Here is a 12,518-nt window from a genome sequence, read left to right on the forward strand (position 1 = left end):
TTATTATTTACAATATTGTATCTAGTATAGTCTAATACAGTTTCTCACAAAATGCAGTACTTCCTCAGCAACAGCAAGACAGATCTCAGGTCAGGTTTGTGGACAAACAATGGGTGTTGACCCAGTTTCTGTGGTTTTAACTAATGAGAAATTGATTTTGTTTTGTTATTTATGACTTTTGCCTCTCTCTTAATAGAATGTGGTTTTTCTTCCTGACCATAATATCTTTCTCTCTGTAACCTTCTATAGGTCTTTTTTGAATGTGTTTAGTTTGTTTAGCTTGTTTTCTGAGTAAAGTAGGCAATCCTCTGTGCCTTTTTTGATAGTTGTTGCTGTTGTTTTTCTAATTTTTTTTTCTTATTTTGCTAAAGGTTTTTTGTCATTATTGCCTGTTTCAGCTCAGATAAAATCACAACAATGTAATCAATGTAATGTAATCAATGTAATGTAGTGGTTGATCGTAGATCAAATTTCTAAAATTTCTAAAATGACTTTTGTTGAAATTTGAGGTTACGTTATTTAGCTGAATTAAACCAAACTGACCAAACTCAATTAATTCGAAAATCCAAATTTGTTGGAAAATACGTACAAGTTACATGCTGTATATGTACTTTCGAAAGCAGGCGTTATTACACACCTTAAAATATTTCGGTCCAGTGATTTTTGGAAGACACGCTAGATGGCAGTGTTGAATTATAATTAAAATATTTTGAAAAAAAAAACTAATAGAAAAGGAATGGTGTTTGATGTCCAAACAAAATACACCTGTAGCCTGAACATTTTGGAGATGCGCAGTCAGCAAGTGGTCCTGTAACCATTTACAATTTAGATTCGATAGCTTTTTTGACAGTTTGACCAAATATACACTTATTGTTTACTCGTCAGTTTCTATTTGGATTAACACAAACTTGCTATTACTTTCATCAATGCATAGGTATTATATACGTATTTCGTTTGCAGTGCTATTGCATCGCCATGTAGAGGTCCTCTAATATTACTTCATTGACTGGCGCCAGAGAAGAGTTTATGATTTACGGATAGCCAGTAAAGGCATCGTGTGCCTGTCACATGGCCGGTTCTGGTTGAGGGATCTTGCGCTGCAGTAGTTCGCGGAGTGAAGAGCTCTGCAGTTTATTTTGTGTTGTATTTCGTGTCTTCGGAGTGTGTGTGCTTGTGTGTTAATGTGTTCACTTTATCTATAAGTGTTCCCCACAGGGGAAACCAAAGGACTTGTTTCGAAACTGAGCGGAGGAGCTGCGTATAGTAAGTAAAACAACAGCATTAGACTAATTACTGGAAATTGTCTGCCTCTTTTCAAGGTGTTCTACTGTTAAAAATGGAATTAATTGCCATATCTGTGACAATCACAAAGCTCCTTCTTTATTTCTTTCTTTGAGATATATTTGTGTGTTTATTTGTGGTTAATAGTACAGTGCGTTAAGATTTTATCCTTACTCAGGACTTAAGTAATCATTTATTAATAATGTTAGTACACCTTAGCACACCGTGGAGTAGTTATTATGCACTATATGAATATGAAAACACGTGCATGAAAACATGGTACTTTTATTGTTACACTGGTGCGCAGTCATGTAGTGTCAGCTTGGGGCCGTTAAATGATGTTCAGTTGCTATGACACATGCTGTGTAATTGCATATCATCAATTTCCTGTAGCGAGAGTGGGTGGGAGAAAAATAAGGGGATGCTGATATGCTAATGTAGAATATCAAGGCTGATGTGTGCCCCCCTCTGCTGAAGCATCTGCTGCGTAACACTCGCACCACATTCACAAGAACTGTACGTGACGGGCAACTTGAAAGAGCTTTTGGCACTGAATACAACAAATCTCACTTAAAAGGGAGAGAGATGAAAGGGATCACTACCACTGACGACAGTGAATTGATTAAAGCTGCTCTGGTTGACACTTGGGTGGTGTTAGCACAGAAAAAAGGAAATACAAAAACAAGTGGGACTGTATAAATGCTTAATTTTTAAAATGTGTACCAATGTAATACTAAATATAGTAATAGCATTTATTATTTATTTTGATAGTATAGAGCAGCATGTGCAGACACACTGGATCAGCAGATGATGACACTCATCACAGTGATCAAAGCCACTTGTGTAATACCAACACCTTTGGTTTTCCTTGTAGCCTTTGAGGCTTAGCTGATTGTGCTGTCATCTTTACTGTTGCTGTTAATCACACCGCAGCTGAAGTTCCCACTGGGGGTAATCCACTGTTGCATGAAGGCAACAAGACACTCAAAACAAAAGGAGAGATTAATAACAGAAGTTCGATAAATGCTATGTTTGGTTTGCCGTTATGAACGGGGAAAGGAAATGAAAAAAGATGGGATGACAGATGAGCAGAGTATAGGTGATATACCTATACTGTTAGAGAAAACCAAGAAGCCCAAACGATAGAAAATAAATGCTTCTGTGGCATCATTAGGACTAACAATTAATGGAACAGAGATAAACTCAGAGCATGCATTAGATATTTTGTATTTTTGTGGGCAAAGGAAGCAAAGTTAGGGGTTTAAGGTGTGATTAAGGAAAGTACAGGGTTCGTGGAAAACCTTGATAACATAGAAAAACATTTAATCTTAGAACTTGACCACAGGTTTGACCCTTTCTGAGTGCAGTCATTGTGAACTTATGCATAGTTGTTATAAAGTGCTACTTCAAGTGCTTGTTTTTGCTTTATCCTACTGTAAGGAAACCAAAACCTGAATTTGATTATATGGGCATTATCATGTGGCCAATAACAAAACAGTGGACACTGTAATATACATTCTTTATTGACCATACATTGTAATTTTAAAGAGTAGAAATTTAACCTACGGAAAGACATCAATTGCATGGTTGCTTATTCCACATGAATATGTAATGCTGTGTGCCTAATCAGCACTGTGCATGAACCTCTCTTGAAACACACATGATTGTATCCTTGGGTATACTGTTCTTGTACTCCTGTACAAAATACAGTTTTGAACTGCGCTGTGAATTTGGAGAATTTGGAGAGTAGCCAACTAATAGACTCTGGAGAAACATTTGTCTTTGGTTACATATGTTTCTCATTGTAGGAGGTCAATACATGAGGTTATACTGGTCTTGTACAACAGGATGTATGAACTTAAAAACATTTGCAAAAGTGGTTGTGTGAGAGAATGGATGGAGGACTTGAAGTGAATGATATATGCCTAATATAATCGGCTTGATTTCTGTTTCTGTTCCCTTGCCATACAGTAGGTTCACCAACAATGACAATATCTGATCTAGATTTGATTACAATATGCTTGTCTTGATTTTGTCTCCTGCTGGAAATTTATATACATTTATTGTACTTCACTGAATGATGCCTTGGATTTGTCAAATCATGTTTGTCATATTAGAAAGCAGATACAAGAACCAAAACTGTTCAAACTTTCAGCAACCCATTTTCTGGTTTACCTAAGACCAGCAGATGTGGTCAAGTGATATTTAATGTTTTGTTTTTTCAATTAAATTAAATTAAATTAAATTTTATTTACAATATTTAGCACCAAATCAAAGTTATCTCAAGGAACTTTACAAGGTAAGGTTTAAGACCTTACACAACTAAAGCCACTACAGCAAGCATTTAATTGTAATTAATTACAATTTCACAGCAACAGTGGAGAGGAAAAACTCCCTCTCTAACAAGGAATAAACCTCCAGCAGAACCAAGCTGGATGTGGCTGACTTGACTGATTTGGGTGAGGGGATAGAGAGAGAGAAAAGGGAGAGTGTGTCAGCTTCTCAAACCTGAACAGGGAGCTGGTTCCAGAGGAGAGGAGCTTGGTAGCTAAAAGCTCTGCCTCCTGTTCTACATTTAAAGACTCTAGGAACCACAAGTAGCCCAGCGCTCTGAGAACGAACCGTTCTGCTGGGAGCATAAGGAACTAGGAGGTCTTTAAGATAAGAAGACGCATTATCATTAAGTGCTTTGTAGGTGAGTGGGAGAATTTTAAATTCTATCCTACATTTTACAGGCAGCCAGTGCAGAGAAGCTAATGTAGGAGAAATGTGATCTCTCTTTCTAAGTCCCTTCAGAACTCTGGCTGCAGCATTTTGAATTAGCTGTAGGCTTTTTAAGGAGCTGTTAGGACATCCTATGAGTAAGGAGTTACAGTAGTCCCGCCTAGAGGTAACAAATGCATGGTGCATGCATCAGTTTCTCTGCATCGCTCTGAGAGAGGATGCGTCTAGCTATATTTCTACGGTGAAAGTAGGTACTCCTGGGGATTTATTTGATGTATGATGTAAAAATAAGATCCTGAACAAAGATGAGACCAAGGTTCCCCACAGTAGAATCTGAAGCTAATGTTATGTCATCCAGGGTGGCTATCTGATTCAGTAGTGTCTCTCTGTGATTTTTAGGCCCAACGATAAGAACCTCGGTTTTATCCGAATTTAGTTGAAGGAAGTTTTGGGACATCCAGGATTTGATGTCTTTTAAACAACTCTGAATTTTGACTAATTGATCTGTTTCGTTTGGTTTGAATGACATATATACCTGAGTATCATCTGCATAACAATGAACATTCATAGAATGCTTTCTAATAATATCACGTGCATATGGAGAATTTGTCATTTACATTAACAAACTGGAGTCTGTTCAACAAATAGGATTTAAAACATCCCAGTGCTGTTCCTTTAATTTCCGATGCTATGTTCTAGTCTCTGTAATAGAATGTTGTGATTAATTGTGTCAAATGCATCACTAACATCTAACAGGAAACTGGACCATTGTCTTAGGCTAAGAGGAGCTCATTAGTGACTCTAACAAGAGCTGTTTCTGTGCTATGATGTTTTCTAAATCCTGACTGTAAATCTTAGGAATAGTAGGCTCAGCACACCTGGCTACAGTGCTGAAAAGGATCCTGAGGTTGTTCATTTACATGCTGAGTAAAACCAAAGTGTCTAACAATGAATTGAAAAGCAGTGCTAATTTCAAATCATGTAAATAGAAATTCAACTGTAAGATTTCAAAAAATGTCATTGATATTTTAGATTCATATTCATAATTCAGTTAGTAAATAAGCAGAGTTTTGCAGAACTTCAATGTAAACATGGTTAGCTTTTGGTTTTGCACCTGCATCCTGATACCAATCACCTCAGACTTGCAAAAAGACAAACACACACAGCCTAAACAATCATGGGGTTGCAACATGATGCTGTTATAGGATCTGTCTCTGTTCCTTTCTAGATAGTTTGTTAGCAGGTTGTGACTCACAGTGTAACCATAGTTTCCTGCAGTCATTGTGGTGGCCGTTGCACAGTGCAATAAAGTACAGCACTACACAGTTTTTCCTGCTCAGTGTATGCTAGTATGTATTTGATATTTAGTCAGTTCTTCAGACTGCATTAAGGTTACGGAGAACTCCATCCAAAGCAACCTTACATCCAACACTCTTATGAAGGGTTTGTACTGTGACTTGCAGTGTATTCTGGAAACAGTTGAGCAGTTGAGTAGACTCTGCACCTTTATCCAGGCTCAAATTTCAAATGTGGTCTGTTTATGCAAACAACATCATAAACAATGCATGGAATTGTTCCTCTGTGTTTTTGGAGATGTGAGACTGCTGCTGGTCACACCACCCACTTGGATTCTGGAACTGGGGAGACCCATAATATAATGCTTTGTATGTTTAACTTTCCAATCTCATCCTTTTTTGTTTCATTGTAGGACATAGATAAAGCATTTTTGTTAGATAAGAAGCTGATTGCGTGTGGGTATTTTTTATTTTCCAAAGCCAAGTCTGTTTGGAGTTCATTTCAGTTCACTGGTTATGACAAATTTGTCTAAGGAATTAAAGCTCATAATATAATATACATAATTAATTATAAAAAATGCTTGGTTAGATGTTAGTTTTTCACCTATCCTCACAGTCTACACAGTACATGAACGATTCAGAAATACACTGTTTACATCACAAATGTGGTAAATCACTATTCTAGCTGCAAATGTCTGATTTTTGCTGCAATATTTACTTAGGTGTATAGAGGCCCATTTCCAGCAATTGTCACTGCAGTGTAGTAATGGTACAACGTGTCTGCTCATTGCGTCAGAAGGCCCAGATTACCAGATTACCTCAACAAATTAACATCCAGATGCCAAAGGCCTGCAATGCTTTGATTGCTGCAAATGAGGATTCTTTGACAAGAGCAAAGTTTGAGGATTAAAAAAAATATTATTTCAAATACAAATCATTATTTTTAAACTTTTCAATGAGACTATATTTTCCATTCATTTTACAACTTATGCTGGTAACTAAAAGTGTGACTTGTAATGGAAAACACAAAATTGTCTGGGTGACCCTAAACTTTTGAACGGTAGTGTATTTTTTAAATTCTACCTTTCACTCTTTACTTCATTAAATGTTGTTGTAACAGGAACATTAGTCTACTAATATTGTTCCCCATAAGCCAAAATGTATCCATCTTGAACATTAAAAGCTTAACCATTTCATGAATTTTTATGAACATTGTAATTTTTAAGTTACAGAGACTCTGGGGGTTGTTGTAGCCTATTCATCTAATAGGTCAGCAGGGAAAGAACAGGACAAAACTTGAAAGATGGGCAACTTGAGAACCTGTTTTCTCTGAAAGGCTGTTCTACCTGCCAAACATGTTCCTGCTGCCCATGCTCAGCCAGTGTGTGAATTAGGCCATTACACAAATCAAAATAAACTTGTCAAAGTCATAACATATAGTGTTATAGTGTTAGTAGCTACATATAGTCCTGGTCAAAATTTATATCTTCAACTGCTTAGTTCAGTTCAGTTGTAAGTTTAATGTTTAAATTACTGCTGACCTATAAATCAGAGTGTTAGTTAATACCAACACTAAAAAAACATAACTAAGGAAGACAGAGAGACTGAGGTAGATTTTCTGACTGGTGTAAAGGACAGAGCAGGGAACAACGTCATAGAAAATGTCATTGGTCCTGTCACATTGATGTTAATTGCCAAAGAATCAAAGATTCTCCTTGGCTTAGCTCCACACACACACACACACGCACACACACACACACACACACACGCGCACACACACACGCACACACACACACACGCACACACACACACACACACACACACACACACACACACACACACACACACACGCATGCACGCACACACACACACACACACACACACACACACACACACACACACACCTCAAATATCACCACCTTTGAGTGTGCATGTGTTTCTCTCTTTACTCTTCTGCTTCCTCTTTATTACTGAAAGATACATGGATTACATTCTTGACACGATTGTTTGCATACAGCTGTTTTGTAGAAATAACAAAGAAGGGTTCTGAGGAATCTTACTGATGAAACTCCTAATAAATACAGCAACTACTATATATATATTAATTGTTTTGTCTGGCTAGAAAATATCATATTGTTCTCAAAACCTGCTGTGTTTAGCCAACTTAGAGTTACTTATTCACTTGTTCATTTTATGTGTAGCTCTGTCGGTGCTCTCACTGCTCTTTTTGTTAGATTTTTAAGTGCTAGCTTCTCTTTACTGGCAGATCTGTCAACACTGAGGTGCATGTATCTGTAAGAAACAGGTCACATATTGTCAAGCTTGTCGGACTAGTTTTTAGAGTGTGTCCCTCATTCTGGAAAAGGTGTGTCTCTTTCTACAACAGCCAAGACATAAATAACACAGTGTGTGCTTTAACCTCAGGATATAACACTGTTTAACAAGGATTATGCCTTTATCACACCTTACCACTTAATTCCATATTCACGTTTTACTTCAATAGTAATTCAATTTGGTTTAGATGTTCATTTTATAAAAGATTAGAACACTGAACACTATTATGCTCTGAACACAAAACATGTATACTCTGTACTGTCTCTTAATGCCTCACAACTGTACAACTGTACTGTCCCTGATTTGCTGAACAACTAAAAGCCTTCTACATAGCCAGTGTTAATTATGGGTTTTACATCCTTTTAGGATTGGGAAATGATTGGTGCATGAACTCTGTTACTGTTGGGAGCCACTGCCCTGCAAACCTGGAGTTGACCTCCACCATTTCAACTGCTGCTTACATCCCTCTTGAGGCTTATACCCAGCTAGCTATGAAAAAACTTCATGTGAACATCAGTAAACAACAGGCTGTTCACCCAGAGGCTACATTTATTGTTGCTGGGGATTTTAATCACTCCAATCTAAAAACACAGTCTGTCACAAAATGGCAGGCCGTGTCGGGAAATAATGTAAATGATAAACTAACAGTTGGCGTGTGAATGAGGTGGCATATTTGGGCAGTGCAGAGGGGGAGGCACAGTTTAGTGGAATTAATCAATCAGTGTTGTGTCGGGGGACCTCATGTGCATAAACTCTATTCTATCTAAAAATCATTATTAAGGTCCCACATGTTCAAACAAAGGAATCACTGTGGCCTGCGTGTAAAGCCTTCATCCTGTTCGTAGTGACTTTAAACAAAGGATTCAGAATGCTTTCCAGCCCCCACCTTGTCAGGCACCGGCTGTGAGTCTTTACATCCAGGTGTAAACTACATGTCCCAAACCCTATTGGATGCTACAATGATCCAGGCGGGTCAAAAAAGGGCATTGGAGCCAACTCCGGTCTCTTTTTTCTCTTTTCTTTTTCCTCTTCCCTGTTGGTGGCCACCTCAACCGCAACGCTCTTCTCTTTTCCTGCTTTGGTGGCCACCTGGGACCCCTTCTCCCTTGTTTTCCCTTCTCTCTGCTTCTTCACCTCCATCCACCTGGACTCTCCTCTCTGCCCCGTGACGCAGTGGAGCTCCCACCACAGCCAGCAGCTGAACCAACGTTGATATCACGGATATCGGGGTCTGATCACCCATCTACTCCCGACCATCTTAACCAGCATGTCTCGCTCATCACCGCCGCTGTCTCAGGACGAGGATCAGCTGATCACGACGAGATCACTGTAACGCAAACCTGGATCGCAACAGTGCAGACAAGCAGACCAGGCTCACCATTAAAACAGAGGCTGGTGGTGAGCTGAACCATGATGTGCAATGCCTCTGCCCGCTCTCTACCCACAGTCACCCTGATGTCCAGTACCAATTCCATTCAGCAGGCAGTTCTGATTGACTCAGGTGTGGATGATAGCCTCATGGACGCAGAGCTAGCGGAGATGTTGGGGGTGGCCATCTTGCCCCTTGCCATGCCTATGGAAACCATGGCATCGGACGGATGTCGGCTCTGGAGAGTGACTCATCACACCGGTCCAGTCACAATAGTATTTTCTGACTCACACACTGAAAAGATTCATTTTCTTGTTGTTCCTGCTTGCTGTCATCCTGTGGTTCTGGGACATACTTTGGCTTGCCTGCATAATCCCCGGTTGGACTGGAGAAGTAGGGGAGTGGAGTCTGTCACAGACTCAGCCATTACATCACTGTTTTTGTTTATTTCCGGTTTTATGTTCTTACTACTTCCTGTTCCAGTCACTGTTAGTTTCAGCCAGCTTTACTTCCGGTTTCAATTAACTCACCTGCAAACTATCTAGTCATCATTGACCCAGTACTTAATCACCACCCTTAGCCATGCTACCTTGCCAGATTGTGTGCGTTCATCCATGACCAGCATTCCAGCGTTGCCGTTACTCCAGTTCCCGTGCATGATCTTGTTCTATAAATCCGTCCTGTTTCTAGCCCAGTCTCTGAAAGTCCAGTCTAGTGTTTTTGACCTCTGCTTGTTTTCTGACTATGTCTTTGCCTACGCCGTGTCGGATCTTGTTTTTACCAAACCTGTGTATGACCATTGCCTGCCTGACTACGTTCTCATTAAATACTCGTTTATTATCAGATGCTGAACCTGCCCCTACCGACTCATTGGGGAGGGAAGGCGTGCCAGACTGTTACTGAGGCCGCTGTTTTTATTAAGAGACGGCTACTTCTCAACCCCCGCATCGCAGCTATGATTGTGCTATTAACCAAAGACCCAGTTCAGTTCCTCAGAAGGGCAGGCTTTATCAACTGTCCCCTAAAGAAAAATGGACCATGAAGGACTACATTGAGGGAGCTCTGGCCTCGGGGGTTAATCCGCCCTTCATCATCACCTGCCGGCGCAGGATTCTTCTTCGTAGACGAAAAAAGATGTCTCCCTTTGCCATGCATTGACTATCGAGGGCTCAATGACATTACTGTCCGGGATTCTTACCCTCTCCCCCTCTAGTCTTCAGCATTCGAGTTATTGTCTGCGAAGTGCGAATTTCATGTTCCCATAGTGTCTTTCTTAGGCTTCATTGACTCCCAGGGGAAGATACAGATGGACCCAGCTAAGACCCAGGGAGTGGAGGAACGTTGCCGTGGTGTGCAGCGATTTCTTGAATTTGCTAACTTCTACCGAAGGTTTACCCGGCTTTTTAGCCATATTGCCTCACCTCTCAATGCTCTCACCTCCTCGAGAACACGTTTTCTGTGAACCGCAGAAGCCGATACCACCTTCCGTCAGCTCAAACAGAGTTTTACCTCAGGGCTCTCCCCTTCATCATGGAGGTGGACGCCTCCAGCACCAGAGTCGGTGCGGTTCTCTCGTGACAGGACCCGAAGGACGGCTAGACTCATCCCTGTGCCTGTGTTTCTCGCAAGTTGTCATCTTCCGAAAAGAATTATGATATCGGAGACCGCAAGTTGCTCTCCATCAAGGTGGCATTGGAAGAATAGAGGCATTGACTGGAGGGGACGGAACAGCCTTTCTTGGTATTCACTGACCACAAGAACCTAGAATACATCAGGACAGCCAAGAGGCTAAACTCCCGCCAGGCCCGCTGGTTCTTGTTTTTAGTAAGTTTACTGCGCGGTCTCCTGGCCCATCGTAAAGCAAGGATCCGCTGACTCTCCCAGACTGTACTCCTAAATGTTCATTTGTTCTTCCAGAGTTCTGAGGGAAGGTCATTCACTGGGCCCACACCTTGTCGGTCAGTTATCATCCTGTCACAAGACAAACAGCGTTTGTGGTAGGGAGGCGGTTCAGGTGGCCATCCATGAAGGGGGACATTCGAAATAAACCATCTCACCATGTCCTGTGGGTTTTTTTCAGCCACTACTGTTCCCACATTGCTTATGGTCGCATATCGCCTTTGACTTCTTGACTGGACTGCTGTCCTGCCATGGCAAAACGGTAGTCATGACAGTAGTCGATCGCTTCTGACCGACTTTATTCAAGTTGCCATCTGCTAAACAGACCACCCAAGCCATGCTGGAACATGTGTTTCGGCTCCATGGGTTCCCAAGGGACATCGTTTCAGAGCAAGGTCCCCAGTTTGTGTCCCATTTCTGGAGGGAGTACTGCGCACTACTGGGAGTGAAGGTCAGCCTTTCCTCCAGAGACCAACAGACAAACTGAGAGGGTCAACCAGAAGCTGGAGGTTTTTCTATGACTTTTCTCATCCCGGAACCGCGCCACCCGGTCCCGGAAGCTCATGTGGGTCGAGTTTGCCCATAATACCCTGCCTTGTGCCTCTACCAGTTTGACACCAGTCCAGTGTGCCTACAGGTTCCAGCCTTCCCTCTTCCCATTGCTGGAGAAGGAGATTCATGTCCCCTCAGCTCACGTTCTGATCCAGTGTTGTCGACGCACCTGGCTGCGATCTCAAAGGATTATGCTCCAGTCACAAGCTAAATACAAGGAGGCGGCAGATTGGAGGCGTTCCCCTGAATCGGAGAACCAAGTTGGAGAACAAGTCTGGTTGTCGACAAAATATCTGCATCTGAGCATCCAGTCATTTACAGTCGCCAAGGTCATTAATGCTGTCTCTGCCACACTCTCCTTGCCCAGATCCCTGTGTATCCATTCAACTTTCCATGTTAGTCGGCTCAAGTTTTTCCAGACCAGCCCCTTGGTGCCACAGACTCCTCTTCCTCCACCTCCTTGCATTATCAATGGTGGTCCAGCATACACTGAGAGCTGAAATAACTTGACTTAACTTGATGTCCTTTGTTCCCTATTTACCCCGGAGGTTATAGGGTTCTGTAGGTGCCGTACGGAAACGTCCATCACAGACGTCTTGTATCATATTCCTCCACCACTGCTGATTTGGAGCCACTTGGTCTCTTGCTTCTTCTTTGGAGATTCCATAATTAGCGAGGGCTTTTTCCACTTGCACCAATTATGTGTTTTTATTTTGTGCGACTTTCCAATCTGGGGGTCTTGTTCTCCAGAGTGCACGATGTGGAAGTCAGTGATCTTCCATTCTACAGACATGGCCGAACCATTGTAATCGCTGTCTCATAATTGCGGTGGCATAATGAGCGGTTGATCCAGGCACTCTTTTTGGATGGTTTTGTTATGAATTCGGGCCTTGAGGCTGATTCCTAAGATTCTTCTCAAACATCGCATTTGGAATACTTGCTTCTTGATGTCTTGGGCTAGAAGAGTCCATGCTTCTGATCCATACAGACGTTTGGGCATGACGAGGGACCGGTAGAGGCAAATTTTAGTTCGGAGACTGATTGTCATTTTCTTTCAAGCGCAC

At 41.4% G+C, this 12,518-nt stretch overlaps 1 protein-coding gene across 13 annotated transcripts in view; it reads left to right on the forward strand.

The window, feature by feature from the left end:
- The first annotated feature begins 1,048 nt into the window (after window positions 1–1,048).
- ppfibp2b (PPFIA binding protein 2b) overlaps window positions 1,049–12,518 on the forward strand; it is a 49,661-nt gene continuing 38,191 nt past the window's right edge. For 4 of the 13 annotated variants that reach the window (XM_055509436.1, XM_055509439.1, XM_055509445.1 and 1 more), the window contains exon 1: window positions 1,056–1,263. The gene's annotated coding sequence lies outside the window, so the exon portion shown is untranslated. Of the gene's footprint in view, window positions 1,264–12,518 lie in introns of all 13 variants that reach the window. The other 9 variants (XM_055509437.1, XM_055509444.1, XM_055509449.1 and 6 more) reach the window with 4 other exon arrangements.

The sequence above is a fragment of the Betta splendens genome, chromosome 6 (assembly GCF_900634795.4).
Source record: "Betta splendens chromosome 6, fBetSpl5.4, whole genome shotgun sequence".
NCBI classification, from domain to species: Eukaryota; Metazoa; Chordata; class Actinopteri; order Anabantiformes; family Osphronemidae; genus Betta; species Betta splendens.